The 12,548-nt window shown below is 45.6% G+C and overlaps 1 pseudogene; it reads right to left on the reverse strand.

The window, feature by feature from the left end:
- Positions 1-6,164: 6,164 nt before the first annotated feature.
- LOC106584239 (MPN domain-containing protein-like) lies at positions 6,165-10,793 on the reverse strand (annotated as a pseudogene).
- Positions 10,794-12,548: the final 1,755 nt, after the last annotated feature.

Raw genomic sequence — 12,548 nt, forward strand, 5'->3', positions numbered from 1 at the left:
TGTACTGTGTACGGACTGTTTTTGAAAATGTTTTGCTCATAAGTGTAAATACACTATTACTGCTTAATTGCCAAAATGTTAATGCATGTGAGGAGGTGGAATCTAAACTAATCATTTATTTTGTGTTTTTGATGGAAATGTTCAGTAGGTTGGTGGGACAAAAGGTGGCAGTGTAGTTCTTTCCAAAGCACCATCAACACTAACAGTGAGCAGACAGTAAAATACAATGTTTTATAAAATAGAATGTTAAAATATGCAATATATTGTCTCATATATTGCATATTTTACCATTGTATTTTATTACAAATATTGTGCTAGATCAGGATTTTACTTTTGATGATATTCTATGATTGTAAATGGTGTGCAATTAATTCTGTCTATAGCTAGGTTTCCATTCAACTGGCGACAGATGTTCATGCAAATATTTTAAAATCCGCATAAACCTTACCGTGAAATGCTTACTTACAAGCCCTTAACTAACAATGCAGTTAAAAGAAAGAGTTAAATAAATATTTACTAAATAAACTAAAGTAAAAAAATCTAATCAATCAAAAAGTAACACAAGAAATATACTGTAATTTCCGGACTATTAAGCGCACCTGAATATAAGCCGCACCCACTGAATTTAAAAAATATATATATTATTTTGAACATAAATAAGCCGCACATGTCTATAAGCCGCAGGTGCCTACCGGTACATTGAAACAAATTATCTTTACACAGGCTTTAACGAAACACGGCTTGTAACAAAAATAAATAGGCTTTAACGAAACACGGCTTGTAACAAAAAATAAAAAATTAGCAGTAAGCTTTAGTTGTCTTTTTGCACTGAGTCAATTCCTCACGCTGCTGTTTCCAACGTCTTATCATCGACTCATTAAGACCAAGCTCCCGTGCAGCAGCTCTATTTCCTTTTCCAACAGCCAGATCAATCGCCTTCAACTTGAAAGCTGCATCATATGCATTTCTCCGTGTCTTTGCCATGATGAGGGTGACAAAATGACTACCGTAATCAGAATGATGGGAAGTTTGAGAGCGCTCGATTTAATCTAAACAGTAAACAAAGTTGTTTGACAGTAACCCGTTCGGCAATTTCATTGGTCTAATGAAAGCTTCATGCCGCCAAAAAACTGAGCACGTCACAGAATGTGTTTTTTTGGAGAAAAGAAAATTGAAAGCGGGAAAAATCCATATTAGCCGCGTCATTGTTTAAGCCGCGAGGTTCAAAGCCTGGGAAAAAAGTTGCAGGTTATAGTCCGGAATTTACGGTACATAACAATAACGAGGCTATATACAGGGGGTACCGGTACCAAGTCAATGTGCGTGGGTACAGGTTAGTCGAGGTAATTTGTAAAGTGACTATGCATAGATAATAAACAGCGAGTAATAGCAGTGTAAAAACACTGGTGTCGTCAGCAAACATAATAATGGTGTTGGAGTAGGGCATGGCCACGCAGTAGTGGGTGAACAGGTAGTACAGGGGGTCAACGTAAATAGTCCGGGTGGCCATTTGATTAGTTGTTCAGCAGTCTTCGACGCTCCGGTAAAGCTTTCCGTGTGGTAGCAGAGAGAACAGTCTATGACTTGGGTGACTGGAGTCTTTGACCATTTTTTGGGCCTTCCTCTGACACCACTAGTATATAGGTCCTGGATGTCAGGAAGCTTGGCCCAGTGATGTACTGGGCTGTACACACTACCCACTGTAGCGCCTTACTGTCCGATGCCATACCAGGCAGTGATGCAACCGGTCAGGATCCTCTCGGTGGTGCAGGTGTAGAACATTTTGAGGATCTGGGGACCCATGCCAAGTCTCTTGTGGGAGAAAAGGTGTTGTCGAGCCCTCTTCACGACTATCTTGGTGTGTTTGGACCATGATAGTTTGTTGGTGATGTGGACACCAAGGAACTTGAAACTCTCGACCCGCTCCACTTCAGTCCTGTCGATGTTAATGGAAGCCTGTTCAGCCCTCCTTTTCCTATAGTCCACAATCAGCTCCTTTGTCTTGCTCACATTGAGAGAGAGATTTTTGTCCTGGCACCACACTGCCAGGTCTCTGACCTCCTCCCTATAGGCTGTCTCATCGTTGTCGGTAATCAGGCCTACCACTGTTTAGTCGTCAGCAAACTTAATGATGGTGTTGGAGTTGTGCTTGGCCACGCAGTCGTGGATGAACAGGGAGTACAGCAGGGGACTAAGCACGCACCCCTGAGGGGCCCCAGTGTTGAGGATCAGCGTGGCAGATGTGTTGTTGCCTACCCTTACCACCTGGGGGTGGCCCGTCAGGAAGTCCAGGACCCAGTTGCAGAGGGAGGTGTTTAGTCCCAGGGTCGTTAGCTTAGTGATAAGCTTTGTGGGCACTATGGTGTTGAACGCTGAGCTGTAGTCAATGAACCTCATTCTCACATAGGTGTTCCTTTTATCTAGGTGGGAAAGGGCAGTGTGGAGTGCGATTGAGTTTGCGTCATCTGTTGATCTGTTGGGGCGGTATGCGAATTGGAGTGGGTCTAGGGTTTCTGGCATGATGGTGTTGTGCTACGAGGCGGTAATCATTTAGGCAGGTTACCTTTGCTTTTTTGGGCACAGGGACTATGGTGGTATGTTTGAAACATGCAGGTATTACAGACTCGGCCAGAGAGAGGTTTAAAATGTCAGTGAAGACATTTGCAAGTTGGTCCACACATGCTTTGAGTACACGTCCTGGTAATCCGTCTGGCCCCTTCTGCTTTGTGAATGTTCACATCGGCTATGGAGAGCGTGATCACACAGTCACCCGGAAAACAGCTGGTGCTCTCATGCATTCTTCAGTTTTGCTTGCCTCGAAGCGAGCATAAAAGGCATTTAGCTTGTCTGGTTGGCTTGCGTCACTGGGCAGCTCTCGTCTGGGTTTCTCTTTGTAGTCCGTAATAGTTTTCAAGCTCTGCCACATCCGACGAGTGTCAGAGCCGGTGTAGTAGGATTCAATCTTAGCCCAGTATTGCCTGTTTGATAGTTCGTCTGAGGGCATATCGGGATTTCTTATAAGCATCCGGATTAGTGTCCCACTCCTTGTGGATGGTGCCTGTAATCCATGGCTTCTGGAAGGGAAATGTACGTACGGTAACTGTGGGGACGACGTAGTCGATGCACTTATTGATGAAGCCGGTGATTGAGGTGGTATACTCCTCAATGCCATTGGATGAATCCCAGAACATATTCCAATCTGTGCTAGCAAAACAGTCCTGTAGTGTAGCATCCGCATCATCTGACCACTTCCGTATTGAGCGAGTCACTGGTACTTCCTGTTTTAGTTTTTGCTTGTAAGCAGGAATCAGGAGGATAGAATTATGGTCAGATTTGCCAAATAGAGGGCGAGGGAGAGCATTGTATGCGTCTCTGTGTGTGGAGTAAAGGTGGTCTAGAGTTTTTTTCCTCTGGTTGCACATGTGACATGCTTGTAGAAATGAGGTAAAACTGATTTAGGTTTGCCTGCATTAATAAAGTCCACGGCCACTAGGAGCGCCGCTTCTGGTTGAGCATTTTCTTGTTTGATTATGGTCTTATACAGCTCTTTGAATGCGGTCTTAGTGCCAGTATCGGTTTGTGGTGGTAAATAGACAGCTACGAAGAATATAGATGAGAACTCTCTTGGTAGATAGTGTGGTCTACAGCTTATCATGAGGTATTCTACCTCAGGCGAGCAATACCACGAGACTTCTTTAATATTAGACATTGCGCACCAGCAGTTATTGAGAAATAGACACACACCCCCGCCTCTCGTCTTACCAGACGTAGCTGCTCTGTCCTGCCAATGCACGGAGAAGTCAGCCAGCTCTATATTATCTGTGTCATCGTTCAGCCACGTCTTGGTGAAACATAAGATATTAGTTTTTAATGTCCCATTGGTAGGATAGTCTTAATCGTAGATTGTCCAGTTTGTTTTCCAATGATTGCACATTGGCCAATAATACAGAGGGTAGTGGTGGTTTACTCACTCGGAGCAGCAACGAGAACTGCCCCTCCCTACCTTCAGGCTATGCTCAAATCCTACATCCCAACCCGAGCACTCTGTTCCGCCACCTCTGGTCTCTTGGCCCTTGCACCCCTACGGCAGGGCAGCATCCACTCAGCCCAGTCAAAGCTCTTCTCTGTCCTGGCACCCCAACGGTGGAACAAGCTTCCCCCTAAAATTAAGACAGCGCAGTCCCTGCCCATTTTCCAAAAATGTCTGAAACCCTGAAGAGTATCTTAAATAACTCTCAAAAAAGGTTGTGGAAATCGCTCTGTAATTTCCTGGTTGCTAAAATTCTACACTGTTCACTCGATTTCAGTTTGTGAGAAAACAAGCACTGAATAGTGTAGGGAATCATTGTACCATCTAAGTTGTTGTGAAATATCTTTTCAACAACAAAAAATATTGGTTTTATCAACTGGTGGACCCATAGCTGCGGGAAGTACAATAGGGATGCTGAGGGCCCTGCAGCACCCCCTGAAAAATCTGAATTTAAAAAAGTAGTGCACTGGGCCTTTAATAGTCCTGTATTAGCAGACCGATATAGCCGTCTGCAGTGCAGGCAAAAGCTCGCCCCAGTTTGACAACAGATGCCACTCCAGCCGGAGAAATCAATAGGCGAATATCACAGCCAATCACAACACTGGCGGGTAAGTTATACTGTGAAACACTATCATTCCACTATTACTGCAGATATATTATGGACATTTTCTGAAATTGCAATGCAAAAATTCTACAAAAATCCTATGCACCTTTAAATAACAAATGTACCTACTCTGGTTGTGGCACCTGCGCTCTAGCCAACAGCACAGAGGTAGGCTGTGCTGGTAGGCTAGTCTACATTACATTATTATGGATAAGAGCAAAAATATTTGTATATGTCAAAAGGCAGTCAAGCATTGCTCATTGTGTCACCAGAATAAGACCCTCGATATTTATTGGAAAGGAGCAGAAAGCTCATCACCGTGCACTTTCACCAGCCTGTGAAGTTCATCATAATTTATTTCATCTGTAGCCTAATAGCCATCTGTAGCCTAACTCTGCATAGTTTCCAGAGTTGTAGTGGGAGGGCCACACACCATGTCATCGCGTGACTAAGCCTTGTCTTAGGACGGTAAGTTGGTGGTTGGAGACATCCCTCTAGTGGTGTGGGGGCTGTGCTTTGGCAAAGTGGGTGGGGTTATATCCTGCCTGTTTGGCCCTGTCCGGGGGTTTCATCGGATGGGGCCACAGTGTCTCCTGATCCCTCCTGTCTCAGCCTCCAGTATTTATGCTGCAGTAGTTTATGTGTCGGGGGGCTAGGGTCAGTCTGTTACATCTGGAGTATTTCTCTTGTCTTATCCGGTGTCCTGTGTGAATTTAAATATGCTCTCTCTAATTCTCTCTTTCTCTCTTTCTTTCTCTCGGAGGACCTGAGCCCTAGGACCATGCCTCAGGACTACCTGGCATGATGACTCCTTGCTGTCCCCAGTCCACCTGGCCGTGCTGCTGCTCCAGTTTCAACTGTTCTGCCTGCGGCTATGGAACCCTGACCTGTTCACCGGACGTGCTTGTTGCACCCTCGACAACTACTATGATTATTATTATTTGACCATGCTGGTCATTTATGAACATTTTAACATCTTGACCATGTTCTGTTATAATATCCACCCGGCACAGCCAGAAGAGGACTGGCCACCCCTCATAGCCTGGTTCCTCTCTAGGTTTCTTCCTAGGTTTTTGGCCTTTTTAGGGAGTTTTTCCTAGCCACCGTGCTTCTTTCACATGCATTGCTTGCTGTTTGGGGTTTTAGGCTGGGTTTCTGTACAGCACTTTGAGATATCAGCTGATGTACGAAGGGCTATATAAATAAATTTGATTTGATTTGATTTGACTCCAAGTTTACTTCGATATGATGGTTATTATATCAATATTTGCGTATAGAGTCGTTTCCATTTCTCCTAAAATCAATTTTACCAACACAAAAAGATCCCGCCATGTAGAACGAACAAATTATCTGTCTGCAATTATTAAATTGTACTAAAACTTCCTGTTTCCATCACAGCTATAGTGATTTTTGTTCATATGCAATGACTTTACTAGCATAAAACTGTAGATGGAAACATGGTTAGTGACTGCAAAAAAACAAGAATCTACTACTATTACAGAAACACAGAAGTAGTTCCACTATGTGTTTTTAATCAAATTGGATTGGTAACATACACATATTTAGCAGATGTTATTGCAGGTGTAGCGAAATGCTTGTGCTGCGAAGTTGCTTTGGAGCTAGAAGCAGAGCTGCCATGTCAGTGTGCCATCCTGTTCTGTGTATTTAGCAGGTTCAAGGCATTGTTCTCATATCAGTACTTCCACATGTCACAGACCACAGTTTCGATAAATATACCACAGGTAATAGAGAAGAGGAAGACCCTTATTTCCATGTTCTGTAACAACAGTCTGATGCCAAGCACTGGCAGCAGACGCTAGGGAACACATTCACAGCGCACAAATCATCACGTTATACTGTACAAACACTGTCAGTGATACAGACCTCACAGTCAGAAAAGGCCATGGAGAACAGTACACTCACCCTCCGGACTCTGGCGTCACCATCTCCTCCATCAGGCCAGTGCACATTCAGCTTACAGTACACCTGAGGCCATGGCAGCAGTTGTAAGACCACAGACAAAGGACAGAAATGACAACCTATTATCTGTGTAGACCCTATTCCCTACAAAAGTAGTGCACTACAGTATGGGGAATAGGGTGTCATTTTGAGATTTTCATTTGAGTTCAGTGCATTATACACAAACTTGTTTCTCTTCCACCTTAGTGTGTGTTGATGAGTTGGTTGTAGACGGGCTCCAGGATCTGAGAGTAGTTCTGGTCTTTGGGTGCGTGGCCTTTCAGAGAGCCCTGGGGGAGAGAGAGGGAGAGCGAAACCAAACAGGTGAGGAGGAAATCTCTGAGGGACAATTCCTAACTGGAGATAACATGCATGACACGAACTTCACGCAAATGTATCGATGTCAATGAGAGATGTGAGATCATTTGGGTATCATGCGCAGATCACAAGTTAGCATCTGGCCCTAAGTGATTAACATGGTGTGGAATCTATGCTACTTGTGTTACATAGCAGTTTCCTGTTGTAAATGGCTTATGTTTCACAGACCTTGATTTTGTCCATCATGGTGGTATCAGGACACCAGAACTGATGGAACTGTACCAGGTCAGGAGCTGCCCTGTAGAAGTCCACCAGAAGCATCTGTGGAACAATAATTGAATACAGTAAGAAGAACACAGCTACAAAATGGCCAATGGTCTACCATTTGAATGAATTTGCATAGGTATGGCTACTATGAGGATAACTAAGTTTACAGACAGTACCATCTCATTCAGGATGTCACTGGTCAGGAAGTTATCTTGTACATAGGTCACCACCACCACCACAGGGATGCCATGGTCATTGGGCCTTTGCTGTGGATGGTAGAATAGTGATAAGTTGGTGTTATAGATGTTTACCTGACAGACCTCGCATGAACAGATTCTGGCAGATCTGAAAGGTCACTGATTGTTTTTCACACAAACATCTGTATCATACTATGGAACTGGCGTGTGTTGATCCATGTCCTGATATCATCAGTGTTACTAGGGCTTACCTCTTCCTCAACAGCAAAGGCCGAATCTCTGTCTGCGACAGGGAAATGCTCTTAAACTGCAAGCAAAAGGGCACAACAACAGAGGTCATACATGTTGAAGATCATTACTGTAATGCCAGAGCCTGGGGAATGCTCACTGTCTCTGCTTTTAAAGGAAAAACTCACGTTGTGTGTTAGTGTCCTATCGTCCTCCGAGGTAGCCCACCACCTCACTGGTGGTCAGGAGACAGTGGAAATCCTGAGGACACACGATCATACATCTGTCATTTTCCCCCAATACAACAGACTCCAACTGTAGCCTTACAGACTCAAACTGTAGTTTTACATTGCTTATCTTACTACCACTGTATGACTTACCATGAGAAGCATCACGTTGCTGCATAAAGCACATGGAAAGGATGGAATCTCTTGATGGCTGAGAAAGCTGATAACCCCACCAACGTGTGTGGATCCCTGTCGATATACAGTATGTGATTAAGTGTTGACGCTTACTTATATGCATTATATGCATTATTGAGACAGGCTGGGATGAGCACAATTATACCTTGCAGCATACCTGGTACCCAGAGTGCAGTATCTGATGGGGATTATCTCTCTGTCTCCATTCTTGGGCACAAGGCTGATATCTGTTAGAGGGAGCCCATTAGATACATCTTTCTCATATCACGCTCTACCATACATAGTTTCAATTACATAATGCCATTTCTCCAGATTCTTGGTGGATTGAATGTCTCACCATGCAGCTCAGGTTTGTTCTTCCTGTTCTTGTCACCTGTCGGCAATGCCGTCTTTCCCTCTTCCTCATCTCCCATCACGTCATCTTCTACCTCGCTCACTAAGCTCTGACATCACAGGAAGAGGGAGGGTTTGAGATGCCAGTATTCTACAGTGCTTCTCTCCCTCTAAATCTCCCTCTTCCAGCACCCCTTCCTTTTGAGGCCTCTTTCCTGTTGAGCTTTGTTTCCGTATCAACAAACCTCCCTATTTTTCTCCGCCCCACCTTGTCTGCGCTGGGCTGGTACTTGTGCAGCCAGCTGGTCTTGTACTACACTCATTTCTGGCCCCTGTAGCGCACTGAGGCCCACCCACAGCCCGACTTCTTAGCAGGGTTGACCAGGCGCTTGCAGTGTTTGGCCCAGGCACTGGGAGAGTTGAAGGTCTGCCCCGTCTCCACCCAGCAGATCTTCCCATCATTAAACAGGTCACCTAAAAACGTTTTAACCTAGGGAGGGAGGGAAGGATGCAACTTTAGGCTGGTGCTGGCGACATTATGCAGTGAGGTCCATACAGAAGTGGTTTGTCGAGATCGGTGTGAAAGAACTTGACTGGCCTGCACAGAGCCCTGCCTTAACCACATCGAACACCTTTGGAATGAATTGGAAAGCCGACTGCGAGCCAGGCCTAATCGCCCAACATCAGTGCCTGACCTCACGAATGATCATGTGGCTGAATGGAAGTAAGTCCCCACAGCAATGTTCCAATATTTAGTGGAAAGCCTTCCCAGAAGAGTGGAGGCTGTTATACGTGCAAAAGGGGACCAACTCCATATTAACGCCCATGATTTTCGAATGAAAAGTTTGATGAGCATGTGTCCACATACTTTTGACCATTAGTGTATTTGTGTATGGATATGTATTCTGATAATCTGTTACAGGTGCATTACCAGATAGTATATGCACAGCACTCCATCCCCAGGCTCTACCAGGCTGTCCTTCAGCAGCACTCTCAGGGTAATGCCTCTCCTCCTCAGCAGGGAACCACAACCCGAGAGGGTCCTCAGGTCTGACTCCGCTCCTCCTCTTCCTCTCCTCCCTCCTCCATGACCTGTGGAGACAAGGGTGGCTCAGAGTCTGTGAACACAGACACACACACATATTTTATGCATGATGCATTTGTAAGCCATTCAATAGAAAGGGGATCTCTTAGAGAGAGGAACCACTCTTATTACGTCATGAAAACATGTCCAAATTAAAACATACGGTGCCATGACCTTGACATTAAATGAGGAACCAAACATTGCAATTCATCCACAAAAAGAAGTCCAACAAATGATTCCCTCTGAATTTGTTATAGGGGTCATGACATCTTTGAGATCAAGAAGTCACCCAGTGACCCACATAAATCACTGTCACCGTTGAAATGTAATAATCTGTTGGACGTTACATTTAAAGTTGTTTGACATAGCTAATTTGTTGTCACTTCTGATCATTTGTGATAGCCCTAACTGCCTTTGTGAGTGTGGTATGATCTAAAATAAGGAGCGGCGACAACGAGGTTCTAGCTCCAGCCTGTTTATTAACCTAACCCTCGCATGTCATACATAGGTACGGATACCCCCAAGGGACATCCTACTACATCTTCCCCTCTCCCATGAACAACAACTCAACATGCATAACCACTGAAGCATAACTGAAATGCAATTTGGAAACCAGTATTATTCTCTAACATGCTACTTCACATCCTGAAACAGTATGAAAGCATTAAATCACACAGTATGAACATTAACTTAGGTACAGTCTCTTTTTGCTGGGTATGGTCCCCAACAGTATGCTTTCTCTTCACGTAACATAGTCTTTCAGCCACTCTGGTAGCTTCACATCCCTTTTTGGGCGCACTTGTGGCTCTGGGAGCATTCTCTCTCATTCACCCTCTTTTTGTGCATTTTCTGTGGCCTCAGTCTGTGTGGCTGGTAGATCTGGAAGAGCTCTGAGGTGTGTTTTGTTTCTCCGTACCTCCTCTGAGCCTGTGTCCACCACATAGGAGCGTGGGGCATCCGCTTTCCTCAGCACTATTGCTGGTGTCTTTAAGTTTGTAATCCACACACATTGACCTTCGGTCAGCTCTGGCCTCTCCGTAGCACGGTGTCTCCGATTAAAGTCTCCAGTTTGCGTTTGTTTCAGCCGTTTGTCCCTCTCAGCAAAGGCCTTCCTGTTAGGCCATCGGGGTTTAAGCTGAGCCGGCGAGACAGGCAACGGGGAACGCAGCCTCCTGCCCATCAGGAGCTCGGCAGGCGACGGCCCATAATGCAGTGGTGTAACTCTGTAAGCTAACAGAGCCCTGTATGGATCCTTGTTCGTTTTCAGCAGTCCCTTGACTGTTTTCACAGCTCTCTCTGCCTCACCATTACTCTGTGCATGGTAGGGGCTACTGGTCACGTGTGAAGTCATATTCTACGGCAAAGGCAGAAAAGAAGCTTGCAGAGAACTGGGGAGCGTTATCTGTAACCAGGACCTCAGCGACCCCTTGCCTGGAAAAAATGGACTTTAATCCATTGATAACACCAGCTGATGTGGTTATGGGTGTCTTTGCTATTTCAATGTATCTTGAGTAGTAATCTACCACTAGCAGATAAGTGTCATTTTTCCAATAGAACATATCTGCCCCTACCTTTTGCCATGGCCGTTTGGCAGCTCCGTTACCATCATTGGCTCCGGATGACAAGGTTGACATTTTGTACAGACCTCACACTGGGCCACCAGCTTGGCAATCTGAGTACTCAGACCAAGCCACCTCAGATGTGGTCTCGCCTGTTGAGCCCTCAGTCTGCATTTGGTTATCCCCATGTGTCCATCATGCACTCTGTCTAGCATTTCTGGTTGTAGAGTCTTTGGGAAAACTATCCGATGTCCTTTCATGAGAAGGTCTCCATTACAGTGGAAGTCACTTTGGTGCACCCAATAGGCTTCAGCAGCTGAGGCAATCCTCCTGCCTGGGCCATCCCCTTTTGCAATATCTGTCGGCAGATGTGGTCTCGTTGTTGCTCCTCTGCAATCTGCTGCAGTTTGGTCTGAGATGCAGGTAGGCTGCCCCTTACTGTATTAATGGACACCTGTACCTCACCCTCTAGACGTTGCTCCTCCTCTGATAATGGATGTTTAATTGGGGCCCTGGAGAGTGCGTCTGCTGTGATCAGTGCCTTCCCTGGCACATACACCATCTTGTAGGTGAACCTCAGTAATCTGAGGCGGAAGCGCAGAACTCTGGGAGGCAAGTCGTCCAGTGCTTTTGTCCCTAACAGAGCCAACAGTGGTTTGTGGTCAGTCTCTGCTTTAAACTGCAGGCCAATAAGGTATTGGCTGAGCCTTTCACATGCCCATGTGATAGCCAACGCCTCCTTCTCCACTTGAGCATACCTTTGCTCTGTGTCGGATAAGCTTCGGGAGATGTATGCTATTGGACGCCACTCCATGTTGTCCTGCATCTGTGTGAGGACCGCCCCTAGCCCAAAGGATGATGCATCTGCTGATACCTTTGTCTTAGCGTGGGGACGGTACTGGGCCAGCACTCTCTGTGAGGCCAGGTCTCCTTTGATTTTGTTAGACGCTACCTGTTGCATGTGACCCCATGACCAGTCATTCTCTTTGGCTAGTAAGTCTCTCAGAGGTTTGGTTGTACCTGAGAACTGTGGGAGGAACTTACCCACATATGTGGCCATGCCTAAGAAGGTCCTGACTTCAGCCACATTCTGGGGTCTGGGCATATCTGTGATGGCGCTGATCTTCTCTGGATCCGGCTCTATTCCAGCTGCACTGATTTTGTGTCCCAAGAACAAGACCTCTGACTGTGCAAAAGGGCATTTTTCATTGAGTGTCAGGCCAGTCTCCTGGAGTCGGGTCAGAACTGCTGTGAGCCTTACATCATATTTTGCTCTGTCCCTTCACGAGCACATCGTCCGCGTGGATTATGACGCCACTCAGCCCATCCAACAGCTGGGACATGCGTCTTTGGAAATGCTCAGGACCGGAAGCGATTCCAAATGGCAAAACATTAAAACAGTAACGGCCAAACGGTGTTATAAACGTTGTGAGTGCCCTACTCTCTGGTGACAGCGGTATCTGCCAGAAACCTGAGCGGGCATCCAGCTTTGTGAAGACTTGTGAACCATCCAACTGAGCCAGTGACTGCTCCACTGATGGTAAGAT

Source organism: Salmo salar, chromosome ssa23 (genome assembly GCF_905237065.1).
Source record: "Salmo salar chromosome ssa23, Ssal_v3.1, whole genome shotgun sequence".
NCBI classification, from domain to species: Eukaryota; Metazoa; Chordata; class Actinopteri; order Salmoniformes; family Salmonidae; genus Salmo; species Salmo salar.